The following is a 19,619-nucleotide window of genomic DNA, read 5'->3' on the forward strand; positions in this document are numbered from 1 at the left end:
CAGACACGACTGAACAACTAAATACACATGCAATGAAATCAAACAGTTTAGAGATATCTCTCAAATCCATTATCTATTCTCTCTGCATTCCTCAAGAGACATAAACTAAATTGCCAAATCTCTCCCTGAGAGTCAGTAAACAAGGAAGAGAACGAAGTTACACCAAAAAGTAAGAAGGGAAAAAAAAAATCAGAGAGATTCTATACAGTAAGCACACATACACACATATACCTACACACAAGGATGCTTATCTATGCTTTGACCACATGTTACATTTAGAAATGGAGAAGGAAATGGCAACCCACTCCAGTATTCTTGCCTGGAGAATCCCATGGACAAAGGAGCCTGGCGGGCCGTGGTCCATGGGGTTGCAGAGAGTCGGACACGACTGAAGTGACTGAGCACACATATTTAGAAAGTATTAGAAAATTTGTACACGTGACATTTGTGTTAAGCATAGGATTAGTGTGAATAATTCTAATTCTGCAGCTGCCATTAGTAATTGTATGTCTTCTAGGCAGTCTTAAAAAAAGAATGGTCTTGGTCTTCTCTGAATGGAAAGAGCTGCCGACATGGGTGATCTGCTTCTTCGGAGATTTTTCACTCTAGCTGTTCTTGGATCTTTAATGGTCATTTAATCAACCTTAAAGTACTTATTGAACTAGCTGGAACTAAACATTGTGATTTAAGTGCTGGAATTACTGAGATATTGCTCCAGGGAAATTGATGTTTTGCATGTTTCTAGGGCAACAGTTAATCTCTCCCAGCAGCAAATCTGTTAGAAAATCAGGGGATGGGAATATTCAAACCCTTCTAAATGAAAGGAAACACTACATTTGAAGATTAAGGTCGATGGGGTGATGCAAACACACACCAATGAAACAAGGCAGGAGGATGTTTAAGTAATGACATAGTTACTCAGAAAAGCAGAAATCAAGAAAATTTCACTTGATTAAATAGTTTTTTGTTCGGGTAATTTTAGTTTGGCTTGGTTTTTTTTTTTTTTTTGTCACTTTCTGTGGTTTTTCAATACAGCTTAACTGCTGATCTGCCTAGAGGTTTGGCTCCAGAGAATCTGAAGTAACTGTGTAGCCCTAATAGCAGCAGAGATGAAAGTAGGTGCAGAGCTGTAAAATAAGCAGATGCAGAGAACAAATGCAACTATTTGTTTTTCTTTTTTTCTAAGATCCTACTATTCTTCTTCTTAGAACTACCTTTCCCCTCTATTATTTAATATCCACTATTGATAAACCTGGAAAACAGATATTCCTCTTCTGTAACAGAATATTCTCAATTATAGTAGTTTTCTCCTTTCAAAATGTGCAAAGGCTGGATCAGAGACTAATAAACTCTTTGAAACAAGAGTGCTCTTTTTATACTTTTCCCTCTCATTCATGGTGAGCAGGGGGTTGGGAAGTGGAAGACGAGTAGTTTTGGTTTCAGATGCTTTACTGAGGGAGGAAGGAAGATTTTCCATCTTCAAGAATCCTGTTACATAACGCAGATATGGGTAAGAAGGATCAAACCTTTATCAACTGACATTATATTTCTCTAATTGATGTCTCTTGAGAATGAAGGAGAAATTCAAAAGGCTTTACAAAATAACGAGGGATGCTACTAAAGGAAATCTGGGAAGAAAGTTAAAGGGGGACAAAATCATATATGTCATCAATAACCTGCTAACCACCTGATTAGTAATCTCCCTAGATAAGTAGGTTGTTTCTGTTTGTTTTGGTGGGGAGGGGTTAGACTGTGGAGACGGTACAGTTCTAAGAACCTGACACTCTCAATTCAAGGAAAGGAGAAAAGCTCACTGAGCATTTAACACTTGTCCTTGTATACACTAGTTCAGGTTCACTGTATCAGCTCAACCCACCTTCTTTCCTTTTAAACAAGTTCATGTTGTACCATGATCTCTCCTCCAACCATCCACCAAGAAATAAGTTTTGTTTTTCTTCTTTTCCTACTGAAGTAGCTACGGATTGAAAATTGCTTCATTTTGTCTAATAGAGTAATACGATAAACGGTTCCCTGAAGAATCAGAGTACTCTCAATATACACAGAAAAAAATACATAAGTGAATGGAAAATTCCCAACAGTGCATTGTATTGCTGACCTCTGCAAAATGTGTATTTGCTTGTTTTTCTTTTTAATAAATGGGCTATTTTAATACCTATTCACTAATGAGAGCTATCAATGTTTCCAACTGACAAAGAGCCAATGTAGAAGGATTAAGAAAAACATGGATAATGATTTCCTTGTAGGTAAAAAGAAAAATTATCATTCATGCTGTGTTTAAAGGAAGCCTTTCTGCCAGTATTAAGTTCCTTGGAGAAGGGAGAGTTCCAATGCTTTACAAAATAAAATTTTAAAAATCAACGTGTTCAACTTGTTTTTACCTTTTGAAGAGTTTCTAAAGAAAAGTGTCATTTTTCTAAGTTTTCTCTGATACAATATTGTTTTAGAACTACCTTTCCCTATTGTAGATTATCACTATTCTGCCTCTCCTGTGTGAGAGCAAACAAGAATAGATGAGAGAAGATTTAGCAAGTTAAAAACAACAAGAACTTTAAAAAAAAAAAAAAAAAAGACGACTCAGGTTTATTTCATTATGTATCCTTCCGTAAATCTATTTCTTGGCCCTATCCTTTTTTTTTTTTTTAAATACTCAAGGACCGAACATGCTGGCTCCCACTGTGACCCAGAGTTAGCTGGGTATGTCCTTGGACATAGACATAAAAACTCAGAATCTGGTTTGCTCCTGGCATGTCACTGGCTTCTAGAAAATGTGGGTTGTCAGGGACAGTTTGGGTGAGATGGGGAGCTATGTGTTCGGAGATTGAATAGTTAGTAAGAAGGCACAGCATCCATCCTAATGCCTTCAGATTCATATTTTAGAGTAAGAAACAGGTAACTGTCAAAGGGAAAAGATATAAGCACTAGTTTCCAAAATTCCAGCCTCATAGCCTTGGTTTTCTGGCAGTTTCCACATGCTCAGACTGGAAACTGATCAAAGCAGCTTATTTTGACTTTCTTACTCACTGTTCACATAAAAGCAGTGAGCAAACACGCATGGAAGGGGTAAGTATGAAAATACTGGCTGGGACTCGTGAGTTTTCTTATGATCCTAGCAGCTGTTTATAAAGCACCATCCTGAATTCACGCAACTGCTCAGGGGTTCACCTACATGTTGTGCCGGGGAAAAACAGGTGTAGGAACTTCATGAAGTGGAACTGATAGAGGATTATCAAAAAATAAAATGATGGCAGCAGCCCTTCAACCCCTGTGGCTGGGAATTCAGAAGCATCTGAGACAGCTCAGTCCCTCAGATGGGTTTCCAGTGGAATCGTAGCCAAATGGCTGGTGAATTCCTCCTCCTCCTCCTCCTCCTCCTTGTCAACTGTGGATGAATTTCAGTTAATAAAGGTATTTCTGAAGATAGTCCCTTACATCAGGAGACTGTTGGGTTGAATAAACATCCCAGAATTTTACTTCTCGAAGTGAATGATCTTACATGGCCACATGCAGAATCAGTGCTTCTTCCTCTCCGTGTTTTCAGAGCATGTTTTGGAATTGGTTTAGCCCTGGTTTCAGAGTTTTACAAAGTAGTTCTTTATGGCTTTTGGTTCAGTCAGGCTCTTCTCAGGGAAAAAAGATGGACAGCCCTGAAATGCCAGGAGGAGGGGTTTCTTTCTACCCTTTCTTACTGCTCCACAGTCCCTGGTTAAGTAGGAGGCAAAAGTGAAAAGTGAAAGTGAAGGAGCTCGGTGTCCAACTCTTTGGGACCCCATGGACTGTAACCTACCAGGTTCCCCCCTCCATGGGATTCTCCAGGCAAGAATACTGGAGTGGGTTGCCATTTCCTTCTCCAGGGGATCTTCCTGACCCGGGGATCAAACCCGGTCTCCCCACATTTCAGGCAGACACTTTAACCTCTGAGCCACCAGGGAAGCCCAAACAGGAGGCAAATGAACTCTTATTTGCTTAAGTACGTGCTGTGGTGTGTTTAAAATAAAAACAATCATTTCTTCAAAGTCATACATTTGGCATCTCTTCAAGGACTGAAGAAATCCTTTCTCAGCTCTGAGTTGGAAATTGATTCATAGCTCAGTTCATGTTGATTAGTTGAAAATCTGATCTCAATTCTACCCAAGTGCTCATAGTTCACCAAACATCTGAAAACAGTGGAGAGTGAAATGTTTCTGTGGATTTTTGTTTGGTTTCCAGTTCTGTACTTGAAGCTCCAGTAGTGATGTGCTGGGAACTCCAACAGCCACTGGGCCCAGGGATGTGAGAGCATCCTGTCCCCAAGGATGAATGCACCTGTGTGAGCGCATGTGTACCACGTGGTTCCCTAGCCCTGCCCCTGGATGCTCACAGTCCCCTGGTCAGGTGTGGAAAGATGGCAGTGAACATCAGACTGGGACTTCAGTGCCTTTGAACACCTGCCATTCAGAGCAGTGGGGTAGAAGCGTTTGGGCATTCAGGAAAAATCAGAAGGTTTGGCTTGACTGATGCCAAGCTGACAATGCATTGACAATCTCGTTTTTTTGTTTTTTTTGTTTTTTTAATGTTCCCACTCTCGCTGGCGGTGCTACAGAAAGCCCTTTCTGAAAGCCTCTGCCTGATCTCACTATCCGGAGAAAGCAATGGCACCCCACTGCAATACTCTTGCCTGGAAAATCCCATGGACAGAGGAGCCTGGTAGGCTACAGTCCAAGGGGTCGGTAAGAGTCGGACACGGCTGAGCGACTTCACTTTCACTTTTCACTTTCATGCACTGGAGAAGGAAATGGCAACCCATCCAGTGTTCTTGCCTGGAGAATCCCAGGGACGGGGTAGCCTGGTGGGCTGCCATCTTTGGGGTCGCACAGAGTCGGATATGACTGAGCGACTTAGCAGCAGCAGCAGAACTCACTATCATCCACTTAACCACAATATTATTTTTTTTTTTCAGTTGCTGAACTTTTAAGATTTGGAATTACTCTGGGCTGGAAACTAGTTCTGAAGATCAACCATAACAGTCTGTTAATCAAACATTGCCCATCTTTCAGTAACTTGAGAGTTCTTTGGTGTTGAAAAGGTCCACCTTTCTACCTACCCCTACACTGGTAGAGAAAAAAAGATTAATCATACACCTTGTGGATTGTTTTTTTTTTTTCCCTATAGGAAATCAGGTTATGGGTCAGAGCTAGATTTCATAAAATTGTTTGCAAGAGGTTTGATGAGAATTTAACAAGCATATCTCACTTTTGATGGAATTGCCTGTGTCTGACACAGTTGCATTCTAAGTTTTTTTGGGGGGAGGGACTGCATGGGGTCTTCACTACAGTGTTGCACTGCACAGGCTTATCACAGGGGCTTCTCTTGTTGTTCAGCATGGACTCTAGGGTGTGCAGGCTCAGTAGTTGCCTTACAGCATGTGGGATCCTAGTTCCTGGACTGGGGTCAAATCCATGTCCCCTGCATCAGGAGGTGGATTCGTAACCACTGGACCACCAGGGGAGTCCTGCGTTATAAGTTTTGATTAGTGGCTTTGGTTAGAAATCTGGGCTCCCAGCAAGTTCCCAAGCTCAGAAAGATGCTTGCAGATCAGAGCTGGCCTTGTGTGGACTTCTGGCTACAGTTTTTGAACAGTAGTAGCTTTACATTGGGCTTCCCTGGTGGCTCAGTGGTTAAAGAATCCACCTGCCCATGCAGGTTTGATCCCTGGGTTGGGAAGATCCTCTGGAGAAGGAATTGGCAATCCACTCCAGTATATTCTTGCCTGGAGAATCCCATGGACACAGGAGCCTGGCGGGCTACAGTTCATGGGGTCACACAGAGTAGGACACGACTGAGCGACTGAACAACAACAAGAAGGACCATGTTAGAGTACATTTATCATGAAGGTACCCCTTATCAGGTGCCAGTTGAAAAAAAATCTCAGGAGGCAGTGAATTGAGTCAACATAGACCTTCAAAGTCTCAGACCTGAGCTGCTGAAAGGAATGAATAAAATTAAGACACTTTTACTTACAACTTTCAATTCTGGCAGATTAAACATTTAAATCTCTTTTCCTTATATGACTAACACATCTAGGTAGGGTGATATTATTCAGAGGTTATTTTTCAAAACTCTGGCACAGGATTGGCAATATCCCTATAATGTTCTTTTCATTTAAAGAGTGGTGTTGCAGGAGGGAAAAAAACTATTTTAGTTACACACTATAAAATGTCTAGCTGACAAAGAGCTTTCATAAGGGTATTTGTTTTGGTGAAGTAAATTGGCATTGATGCAGAGAGACTGATTCAAGAGAAAAGGATGCCAAAGAGGAAACAACAGAGGGATAGAAATTAAAAAGTAATAAAGGAAGAAGTTTAGTGGCTAGCAGGAAATTGCTTATCCATGGCCATTTATTGAAATTATACTTTCAATAACATGCTATAAGTAATACCAAAATCTTTTTATTTTAAAGGCATATTTAATATTTATTTCAAAGTCTTAAGGAACTCTTCACTCGAGTTAATATACTTTTCGGCATACTTGATATAAAAATCTACATACAGAAAATATAGTGCATCAACTGAAAAAAATGTACAACCCAAGGGCTGAGAATTATGTTTTATTCAGTGGAATTTCTAAACTTAAGCCCAGGGGTCAGCCTCTTAGCTCTAAAGGACTGCTCTAAAGAGGTAAGGAGGGAGCCAGGATACATACGAGTTTTTGCAACAAAAACTCAGAACATCAAAAGGTTGTTGTTAATTAAAGAAAACCAGACATCTCAAGTCAATGAATTTCCTGTATATGGGAAGATGTAAGAGCCTGGGTTCACTGAAATCTTTCCTTTGATGTGCACCTTCGCTATCTGGGGCCAGTATCTGTTTTTGTTTTTTGTTTTCCATCTTGAATCTCTCCAGTCAGGGCGGGGGCAGTGGTCGATGGCCAGAGAGCCCCAACATCCTGTGTTTACTGACATGGCGGGTGACATTCTCTGTGCACAAGTGAAACTATCCCATTCTTATCCCTATTATGTGTTCCCTTCCTCTACAAGTACTTGGAGGGTCATAAGGCAGAGTGTTTAAGGTTCCATATGCACACTTGGTAACTAGTTTGATAACCTCTTAAGCTCTGAGCCTTAGCCAGTATATCAGAGCTGGCAACCCTATCTTTACAAGCCAATTATTAAACTTGCAGGAGGTTTTAGAGCCGATTGAGAGCCCCTTGGTTGTTTTAAATTGTCCATGTGGGAGTATTTACACCATGTCAATTGTCAAATTCTATGAATCAGGACTCACCCCAGCACCCCCAAACCTGAGAGCTGGTTAGTAAACATTTACCAGTAAACCACTGGTCAGAGCTATTCTTTTGACTCTTTTTCATAAAATACCAAAGAAAATAAAACCTATTATATAATTCAGCTTTGACCAAAAATCTCTCTAAAATACTTTATACTTTTTTAACCAATTGTTTTAGAATTTTAGGAATCAGTACTATTAAATTTAAAGAATACAGGCCAATCAAATCATAGTAGATCAGACTTACCTATAAATAATTCTATTTATTTTAAAGCTTGTAGTAATTAATGTCTTTCAAAGAAATATATACACTTTATTCAAAAACAGTTAGTGAGTGTCCATGATCTCCAGTCCCCTCCTGCTGTCCCTCCCCTATTTTGAGGATTTATTGATTCTGCAATTTGACTTCCTCAGAATACATTTATCTTATGAGTAACTCTGTATGTAAAAAAAAAAAAATAGCATTTACATTATTAGCCATTTGGCATGATTATGCCGAAGAAAGACAGAAAAAGTCAGAAGACAATACAGCTGACCCTTGAACAACACTGAGTTTGGGCCTTCAAAACCCCTCCAACCCCTGAGCAGTCAAAAATTCATTTATAACTTCATTTATAACCAGCTGTGTCCACTACTTTTTATCATCAGCCATCCATATCCATGGTTCCACATCCAGATTCAACCAACCAAGGATTCAACCAACTATGGATCTTGTAGTATTATAATACACATTCAGTGAAAAAAATCTTCATTAAAGTGAACTCTCGAAGTCCAGATCTGTGTGTTCACAGGATAACTGCCATCAAATCAATAGAAATTGGAGGAAATGTAAAATGCGCTGAGGAGAAGAGGAGGAGACAGCTTCCCAGGGCCAATATTATTTGGAGACAGCTGTGGTCAGGAAGGACTTCCCGGATGGAGTAAAGACCAAACTGAGATTTGAAGACACACCATAATATAATGATTGAGACATGAGCTCTTATAAATTCCTAATGGACAATAAAAAGATACTAAATATGTCTGCACATAAACTAAATTTTCTCCAACTAAATTTTTATAGAAAAAATAAGGTTGTTTTATTCATTTTGGCTTTAGCTTCACATCTGAGGAAAGCACAATGCTGCTCAAGTCATCTTCTCTTATTTTTCTGCTGAAAAGTAGGCCCTGGATCTCTGCATAATAAATACTCAGCACCTTTGCGGCAGTGTTCAGTATAAACCAGATTATGAGAGTGTCTTATATGTTTAAACAAGGACAGGGTTCACAGGGAGGTGAAAGAGTTTAAACTTTCCTTTTTTTCCTGGATTTGGCTCTTGCTCAGTATCCCTCAGGAAATGAGCTGTTAAGGGATATGCTGCCACATTAAAATTCTGAAAGAAGATACCTTAAAACCACCAAAGTAAACCTTCCTCTGGATAATTTAGCAGACTGATTATAGTACACTTCATCACTGACCAACAGAGCAGAAATAGCTACTACAGCCAAAGGCTCGTTCCAGAAATGTTTCTGACCAGTCTTCTTGAGCTTTAATCATGGTTCCATATTTAATCACTTCAGCACTTTGTTGGTTCAACAACTCTGATATGAAATGTGAATCCTAGAAAATGTTGTTTCATCCCGAACAGCTGGAAAATTGGTAATTCTCTTTTCCCCTACCCATTGTTACAGATGCAGAAAGATCATTCCAAATCCCCACTATTTATTCTGCTCAATGAATTGTCCTGTTCTGTGGTTTTCAGAAACTTTAACCAACTGTTCTAGGGTCTTTTGTCTTATTTGAGATAACTGCTTTAAACAAATGATCTAAGCTCACAACTGAGTTTATGGCAGCAGATTCAGACTCAAGCCCTGCAGAGCACTGGTATCTATTCTCCACATAACACGTAAGAACAGCTTCCTAGGTGAAGCAGGGCAAGACACCCAGATCAGTGAACCCTCACCTCTCCTCTGATTCACACAGCCATTATTTACAAATTGTCTCTAAATTAATTTCTTTTAAAATAAACTGAGTATCTTTGTGAAATCATAGATGCTATAACACTACTGCTGCTGTTTAGTCGCTAAGTCATGTCCAATTCTTTGTGACCCCATGGACTGTAGCCTGCCAGACTCCTCTGTCCATGAGATTTTACAGGCAAGAATACTGGAGTGGCTTGTCATTTCCTACTCTAGGGGATTTTCCTGACTCAGGGATCGAACCTATGTCTCCTGCATTGGGAGGCAGATTCTTGAGCACTGAGCTACCTGAGAAGCCCCCATAACACTATTAATTTTCTTTAATTTTTAACAAATTAAATATTACTTCAATGACTTTAACTCTGAAACATTATAAATGGCAAGTGACTTTTTCTTAGAGCATACAAGATACCAGAAATGTTACTACTTTCTGTGCACCAGTGATGTTCATGAACTTGATCAATGTATAATCATTTAAGAATCCATTGGGATAGAATATGAGCCAGTTGGTGTGAACCCAGCTGTGTCCACCACTTTTTAATCATCTGTAAGGGTCATGTGTCATGTACCATGGCTGGATTCTGAGTGAATGGCAGCTGACCACAGGGGGACTGAAACGCAAATGTGTCCCCTCCACATATGCTCTTGATTCTAAATGATGTGAGGCTCTGTTTTATATCACTAAAACCTAAGAGTGTCCAGGTATGAGGAGATCTAGCCCAAACTGAAAGCAAATCAAGTGAATCTCTCAATGGGCCAAGCAGAACCAAACCTGTCTGTCACTTTCTCCAGGATCTGAGAGGTGATAGTCTCTGAAAGTGCTTTACCCTATGTCTCCTCTCCCTTTAGTTCTGGACTCTAGGTCCAGCTCCCTATCTAGACCCACTGTTAAACTGCTAGGAATCTCTGGGTAAGCAGCATATTCATGTGGACTACACCTTTAAATGATCATTCTCTGCATGATTAAACTCTTTACCATGAAAAAACCATCACAGGCCCCATTTAGTCCCCTGATTCCAGGCTGGTTCCCTGTCAGATTCTAGGAACTTTGTTAAGCAAAGGAAGAAGCTCCTCCTAGCAGATCTTACATTCTGATGCAGACATGTTAGTTCTAGAAACCCCCACAGACCTAAGTTACAGTGAGTCCATCAGAACATTATATGATGCAGAGCCTTTCTTCACGTTAGCAGCCATAGCTTGGACACTGAGAATAAGGTCAGGGGTTTTTCCTCCTATTGTATTATATATTTTAACAGTAGTCAAAAAATCACAATATTAACATGCTTGCACTGCTTAGCCACAAGTGAGTTTGCACCATCAGCATTTTGTATTACTATTTATCTTTAATATTTTTCTTTGGGAGTGCCTTTGCACTAAACAAAGAAGAATTCTTCCTGTTCTCCATCTCCCTGTCCTTTGGGATGATGTTACACCAAACGCTAATTTATAAAAAGAATGGTCTCTCAGAAGTGATGAAATACAAAAACTTTAAGCCGCTTAATTGCTCTTTCTTTCAAATCTTAACAACACTGAATTCTAATTTAGTCTCAACATTATAAATTAACATTCCAACAATTCTTTTTATTTAGCAATGATGCAAGATACCAAGCTGAGATTCCATCACAAGAAGATATACACTTTCCACACAATGCATGTTTGGTTTTGCACCTGGGAAAATACTAGATTAATAATACCTGTCATTTTCAGGTAACTTCAGTTTCCACTGTATAATATAAAACCAATTCAAACAGGAATTTTAGCATTCTTTTCATTACTTATTAGGCTTTCACTTAGTGAGACATAGTGTGTATAGGAGTTATGTTAGCTTATGTCTCAGTTTCCCCCAAATACATGACATTATACTTTCAAGTTAAGGACTAAAAATATAAAAAAGATTCACAAACACTGCTTATGTTTGCTTTTGTCTGACTGATGGCAGCTGTTATCACGTGGCCCTAGGCAGTGCTAGGAGAAGGCTGCTAAGTACACACAGACTGGCAAACCATCACTAAAGAGAGGCAAGTCACAGCTTGTGGTGGCACCAGACACCTACATCAAGTAATTCCTCAAAATATAAGAAATTCGCTTAAGGGAAGTGCAGCTTATTTTAACAAATTATCCTGTTGTAAATTTCTTATTCTGAAACATCCAAAAATATCCTGTTGGATAGTTGTTATTGTTTGGGCAGCTTTAAAACTATTGTTAGGAAACAGCAGATCTTTAAAAATAACAAGCTCTAGTAGAATAAATTGAGCTATCAAAGTGTGTCTATACCCAGAGTAACACTCGGGTGAATTCAACTCAAAGGAGTTATAACTTAATAAAGATATATGAAATAGCATCAAGGCATTTCTGGCAAAATATTTTCTGTCACTTTTATGAAGCTTGCTTTTAAATATATTAACTCAGTCTTTGGAATTTGAAAAAAAATAATGTCTTCTATAACTGTTTAATTAACTTTAGCATTAGTAATTAAACAGCATTCAGACATACTAGACTCTTTCCAATGTTAGGTTATGGGTGGAAATTATTGCTTTAATCAGTTGAGTTGAAACATTTCTACTTCCAACACTAGAATCAAAGGAGCAAGAAAGGCGATGCAATAGAGTACCCTGATTTTAGCATTAACATGTGACTGGTCTTAACTGTCAAGTCTCTCTTGTCAGTTACCACCTACTCTCACCCCATTATCTCTGGCTAGTTTCAGTCTTCATTATTTCTAACATGGCTGGCCACTGTAGCTTCCTCTCAAGCCACTGGGCCTCCAATCTTCCTCTCCCCCAACCACCCACTACCCTTCAGGAATCTGGCTATTTATATCTTCCTTAAAGTTCTGGCAATTGTTCAACTGCCTGCTGTACTTCAAGTTCAAACTCTATTAAATAAAGTAAATTTCTGTTAGATAAATCAAGTGATGAAACAATTTCTTCACAATTTATCTTTAACCTATTTCTTCAGCCTTACCTTTAACCATCACTTATGCACTCCTAAATACCTTGAACTGTAATTTTTACCACAATGGCTAAAACAGATTGTGTGATTAGACTGTCCCAGTTCTAATCCCAATAGACATCTTCTAGACATGTGAACTAAAATTAAATGCTTACTTTCTCTAAATTTCAGTTTTCCCATCTGCAAAATGAGTATTAAGGGACTGTTGTTAATATTCAACAACACAATTACTCAGTAAAGAGTAGCTAGTACTAACCACAGCAAACACACACTTTACTCACTCTCATTTCCATGCCTTTACTCAAAGCCATGTATTTGCCTGATGTGTCCCTCCCACCTGGCATCTTTTTGTCAGTGAATTCCTAGCTGTCCCTCAAAGTCTGATTCAAATGGCAACTCTCTTTGAAAGCCTTCCTCTGCCGTTTCACTTAGAAAAAGGTAGTTGCTCCCACTGTGGTAATCTTACAGCATTTTGTGCATACCACCCTATTAAAACATGCATCCTCTTGATCTATATATACCTTCTTCCCCACACTGTAAGATCTGCATAGGAAAGAACAATAATAACTTTGCATCTTTGTATTAATGGTTGAACTGTGTCCCCCACAAAAAGATATATTTAAGTCTTAATACCCAGTACCTCAAAAGATGGCTTTATTTGGAAACAGGATTATTGTAAATATAATTAGTTAAGATGAAGTCATACTGGAGTATGATTAGCTCCAATCCAGTATGACTGGTGTTCTTAGAAGAAGGCAGCAATGTGAAGACAAAGAGACAGAGAAAATAACATATGGGGACTTCTAGCACTGTAACTTACACTGCTTGCTCATAAAGTGATAATTATTATTAATCATCAAGGCAGTGATACAAAGTTTTTCAACAGATGATTCATAAAAATGACACAATTATTCATCTTTACATGTTATCTATAATCTGAGGATATTGTGTCTGAGATTCCAGAAAATATTTTCTCAAAGCATTTTTTATTTACAACACATTTGCTCTTAGTGACATATTAATATAAATAGTGTTATGCTGATATGTGCCCTACACCTAAAATATTAATTTACACATGCCACAGGGCAACTAAGTCCATGCCACAACGAAAGATCACGCATGCCACAATGAAGACCCCGTGTGCTACAACTAAGCCAAATAAATAAACACATTTTTTAAAAAAAAAAGAAAAAGAACACACCAAGTGAAGGTGGAAGCAGAGACTGGGGTGATACATCAACAGGCAAAGAATACAAGGATTGCTGGCCTTCACCAGAAGCTAGGAAAGACAGGGAAGGATTCCTCCTAAGGGCCTTCCGCTAGCCAACACTCTGATCTCAGATTTCTAGCCTCCAGAACTGTGAGACAATAAGTGTCTATTGTTTTAAGCCACCCAGTTTGTGGTATTTTGTTATGACAGATCTAGGAAAGTAACACATATTCCCAGATTCAGGGAAGAAAGTCCAATATATTTGTGTTGGAGAAACAAATGCCTTTAAGAATTTCACTTAATCAGTTTGGACTTACATAGAAAAGTAAGGGTATGTAGATGGCTATATTAGATCATCAAAAGTTCTAGCTCTAAGAATCTATGATTCTGTGTGATTTCATAGTTTAGTGCCATATTTCCTTCCCTTCCCCACCTAAAAATTTAAGATGATAGATTCTTAGGATTTTGAAAACTTAGCTACATTCCTCCTTGCCCTGTAACCTACATTAATTGCTCATAAAGTACAAATAATTACTAATCATCATGGCAGTGATATAAAGTTTTTCAATAGATGATTCACAAAAATGACACAATTATTCATCTTTACATGTTATCTGTAATGTAAGAATATTGTGTCTGAGACTCCAGAAAATTTTCCTCAAAGCATTTTTATTTACAATACATTTGCTCTCAGCGGTCTATTAATCTACTATAGTGTTATGCTGATATGCACCCTACGCCTAAAATACTAATTTACACAGAAATAACGGTATTCAGTTCAGTTCAGTTCAGTTGCTCAGTTGTGTCTGACTCTTTGTGACCCCATGGACCACAGCACGCCAGGCTTCCCTGTCCATCACCAACTCCCAGAACTTACTCAAACTCATGTCCATTGAGTCAGTGATGCCATCCAACCATCTCATCCTGTCATTCCCTTCTCCTCCCACCTTCAATCTTTCTCAGCATCAGGGTCTTTTCAAGTGAGTATAACATTATACAGACAGATAAAACTAATCTTAAATTCTAGACCAGAATCAAGGTGTACTCTACTTTAGAAACTGTAGCTAAGAAAAAGGAAAAAAGTCTAGAGGAATTTGGAAAGTGAACTGTAATTTAAGTCACAGTCATTAGAAAGAACGTTCACTGTATAATTGAAAATTCCGAAGTACACAAAGACGACAGAAGGCTATGCTATGTGGTACCTAAAATAACACATTATTATAAAGTAAATTAATTTAATTTTTAGAGCATCAAAAATCCAAGACTATGAAAATGTGGTTTCTGAGGCCTCTCTGAGCCTTAACTTCAAGATTGTGCAGTGAAGGTGCTATGTCTGTCATAAAATAGAAAGCTCTGCCCTCCCTGAGCCAAACATCCAGGTTTCTGACACCTACATTTACTGTTGACTCGAAAGAGAGGTCTAATCTTTTATTATTCAGGTCTATGAGCACAAGATCCCCAAAGAAAGATGCCGGTATACTGAGAGTCCAGTTTGTTGACTTGCAGAACTTCTATGAGCATACATGTTCCATTCAGTAATCCAATAATCCAACAGCCATGTAATAATCATGGGTTATGTTTTATCCCAGGCCCACTATTAGTTTGCTGTGGCAGCTTTGAGCAAATTACTTTTTTTTCTGAAGCTCAGTTTCTTCATTTGTAAGCCAAAATGAGTCTTTGCTTCCTAGGATTTGTTGTGAGGATTAAATAAGAGAAAGTTCAGAGTCCTTAATATAGAGCCTGGCATATAATAATCACCCAATAAAAGTTAACTGTTATCTTCATCAGCATTATTACTGGTGTGTGTAATGGAACTAGGAAGCAAGTTAAGAGTAGGGCAATGCCTATTTCTTAATGGACACCAGATATTAACACTCTAGGCCAGTAACTGGCAAAATGAGCTTGTTGTCCAAGTACAATCCAAAGCTTGCTTTTGTAAATAATAATTTATTGGAACATAGTTACTCCTGTTCTTTTGCATGTAGTCTATGTGTACTTTCCCCTGAAGATTTAGTAGTTGTAAAAAAAGAAAAAAGGAAAGCCTACAGATCCTGAAATAGTTATTATCTGGCCCTTTAAATAACAAATTTACTGATTCTGCACCAGGTCCTTGTAACTTCAAGTATGATTCTTGGCACATCAGATATGTGGACACTCAGGATCCCCACACCTTGTGAATCAGAATCTCTATATTTACACAGGATCCCCAAGTGATTCAATGCACATTAAAGGCTGAGATGCACTGGTTGAGGCTAGAGATCGGTAGACTTTTGTAAACAGCCAAATAGTAAATATCTTAATCTCTGAAGCATTGCATCTGTGTTGCACTTGTTCAACTCTGCCTTCCTAGTTGGAGAGTAGCTGTAAACAATATGTAAACAAATGGGCATGGTTCTATACCAATAAAATTATTTACGGAAACTGGAATTTTAATTTCATATGATTTTCTTATGTCACAAAATAACCTTTTAATTTTTCCAAATATTTAAAAATGTTAAACCCTTTTTTAGTTTATGTACCACATAAACAGGCAGCAGGCTGGGTCTGGCCCACCGGCCACAGTCTGCAGTCTTGTTCTAGGCTACTGCTGAGCCAATACTTAGCCCCTCCCCTCACTAATTCCCCCAAGATCCTAAATATACCTATATATATTTTCCAGCATATGTGACTTTAGTGAAGTTACCTGTTATTTATTTAACTTATCCTAGGATACATTTCTCCTCCTCCCATATAATTTCTCACTTGTGATATGAAGTTTTATCAAATGATGTGATGGCGTACTACATCTTTTTTCATAAGCAGAATAGAATATAGCACAGAGAAGCTGAGCTAAGAAGAGACATATAGCTCTATCTACCTAGCTATCTATCAATAGAGTTTATATATGTGTGTGTACACGTGTACCTGCCTCTGAAGGAATAAGAAATTGATCAGATAAAGAACTCTTTGGCCCTAAATTTGAACCAACCATATCAAACATTTCTAATAATAAGTATGCAATCTGGGCTCAAGGCTATTTGATATGCAAACCTGATGAAATATTGAGATTTTAAACAAATCAGTTTCATAAAAGAAACTTATTTCATAAAAATCTTTAATTAATGTTTAAATTTTAGTGAAGTTAAGTTCAATAAAAACCTGTCACTAGTGATGGCTAGATAAGAGAACTTGGTTGAATTAACATAACATTAATAATTTAGGATCAGCAATTTAAGAAACATGGAAGTACTCAAAACTTATCAGGAGCACAATCCACTTGAACTAGCTGAACAATCTTAGAGGGAATATTTGTATCTAAAATTTTTAATCTGAATGAATTTGTCAGAGTATGTTCTGACTCCTGGTCTAGGCTACTGCCACATTTTCATATATACTTTTATTTATACCTTATTGACTCTTTTATCTTTCTCCCATCATTCATTTCTCTCTCTCCTTTCTAGGATAATCTGTTTTCTAAGACAGGCTGAGATAAAGACCTTTCTACTTAATCTGACAAACCCTCTAACCGTAAATCACTCACTAATGAAGATTCCCCCCCAGTATATTCAATAGGAAGATTTCACCTACAAGAAACAGAAAATCCTGGCCTAACTAGCTGAAGGCTTATGAAATTTATTATTTTATATAAGATCTTCTCAGGTGAGGCAGCTTCAGGATTGCTTAATTCAATGCCTCAATAACATCATGAAGGACTAAGGATCTTTCTATCATTCCACATTCTTCAGGATATGGGCTTGTCCTTAGGCTAACTACCTTACATCATAATCAGACAAAAGAACATCAAGTGAAAATAACGTTTTTGTGTGTCTCTTTTTAATTGTGACAAAAATTTTCCCAAAGTTCCCCAGAAGATTTCACTCCTTGCACTAACCAGAAAAGCATCATACCTATTACTAAAATATGAACAGCCAAGAAGAATGAGATTATCACAGTTGGATTAGGAACGCATATGGCTGTATTAGGAGAAGGAAATGGCAACCCACTCCAGTGTTCTTGCCTGGAGAATCCCAGGGACAGGGGAGCCTGGTGGGCTGCAGTCTATGGGGTCGCACAGAGTCAGACACGACTGAAGTGATGCAGCAGCAGCAGCAGCATGACTGTATTAAAGAGGTTAAATTATATGAACAAAAATCCCTATTAGGGGGAAGAAAGAGGGGGTGTAGGAGTTATCACTGAGTAATCAAACAATACTCAACATGACAACTGGAATTCCTACTTAGCAAACTGTCCCTAATAAAGGGTATCTCATTCATCAGCCAGAGTTAAACTGAAAATAGCTAATTGTGTGTGTGTGCGTGCACACTCATAGTCGTTTTCAACTCTTTCCGACCCCCTGGACTATAGCCTGCCAGGCACCTCTGTCCATGGAATTTTCTAGGCAAGAATACTGGAGCGGGTTGCCATTTCCTACTCTAGGGGATCTTCCTGATCCAGGGATCAAACCCACATCTCTTTTATCTCCTGCACTAGCATGAAGATTCTTTACCACTTCGCAACCTGGGAAGTCCAGCTAATTAATTTTCAAGAAATAGATACCATGGGAGATTCTGACTGTGACTGTATAATCCGAATATTGGCCTAACACAGATCTGAAGCAGCCAAAATGTAATTACAAAACTAAAGGCACATACCACATTGTGATTTCCCTGGACTTTCCCAGTGGCTCAGATGGTAAAGAATCTGTCTGCAATGCAGGAGACCTGGGTTCAATCCCTGGGTGGGGTTCGATCCCTGAGTCAGGAAGATCCCCTGGAGAAGGGAATGGCAACCCAATCCAGTATTCTTGCCTGGAGAATTCCATGGACAGAAGAGCCTGGCAGGCTACAGTCCATGGGGCCACAAAGAGTCAGATACGACTGAGCAACTCAGTTTCACTTTCTTTCACCACAATCTGAGGATAGCTATGGAGCTTGGGACAATCTAATGCTAACATCTTTCTATAAACCAATATCTATCATGTGATTTGGGCAGTTGGTATTTGTAATTAGCAACCTGGCTCCAGCCAACTTTCTCAATAATATCATCAGTTCCAGTTAATATTGGAGAAGGAAATGGCAACCCAACTCCAGTATTCTTACCCAGAGAATCCCGGGGACGGGGGAGCCTGGCAGGTTGCTGTCTATGGGGTCACACAAGAGTCGGACATGACTGAAATGACTTAGCAGCAGCAACCAATTAATATAAATGCTAATCAATTAGAATCCGCATTCGTTTTAGATCCCTTTTCATCTACCTCAATCAAATGCTTGTCATTTTAACAAAAGTCTCTTGGTTCCTGCACTCCCCTCATACTTTTACTGGCTTTTGATCATAACTTCACAGTGATTCCAATTTTCGCTATTTGTACTCATCAAGAGCAACCAACATTTGCTTTTACAGGTGGGATATTAGGGAATGGTAAGGACTGTGGAAAAAATCAAGAGCAGATGGTCTACTTATGGGATCAGCTGCTTCTCAGCTTGGCTGACTTAGCTGATGCTCCTGGTTTTCAGGCTCAATATGGTGAGATTTTCCAATTTTTCAAGAGAAATTAGGAAGACAGATGCTTATGTAGTAATCTCCCAATTTGAAGTGGCTGATGGGTGATAAGAGGACTGAAATAAGAGAAGTTGGTGCATTCTCTTCCTTCCGTCTCTCACTGTCCACCCTTAGTGCCTACTTAGCAGCAGAAAGTACAGAAAGCTTGGTGAAGGCAGAGCACTGTTTCTGAGACCCAGCTGGTGACAGAGCAGCTTTGCAGACCATTACCATTTATTTTTCCCAAACAACATAAACCTATTCTAACTATATTCTAAAACTATTCTTAAGTATTCCAAATATAACAAAGAAAGCTCTCAAACAAATTTCCTTCTGTAATTTAAAAGTCTAAATCATAAACTGATTGATATTTGTGAATACACATCAGGACCTGACATGTCTCAGAGACACTTATCTTACCTTCCTGTTATGTTTTGTTCTTTTTTCATAAGAATATAGTTTTATGTTGAGTAATTTAGGATGGGGATGTCTCTTAGTGGGCTTAACAACAAGTGCTATTTAAGTATTTTGCTGCCAAAAATGTGACCGTTACACTTTCTTTTTCCCATGCATGTTTTGAAGACACATTTAAACATTCAATCTGTGAGAATCTGCTTACTTCCTCTGAAGAGCACTGAAGAAAAAAGTTATTACTTGAACAGAAAGATTAAAGTATTTAAATGTGATCAGAGATCTAGAAATAAAAT

This window comes from Muntiacus reevesi, chromosome 16 (assembly GCF_963930625.1).
Source record: "Muntiacus reevesi chromosome 16, mMunRee1.1, whole genome shotgun sequence".
NCBI classification, from domain to species: Eukaryota; Metazoa; Chordata; class Mammalia; order Artiodactyla; family Cervidae; genus Muntiacus; species Muntiacus reevesi.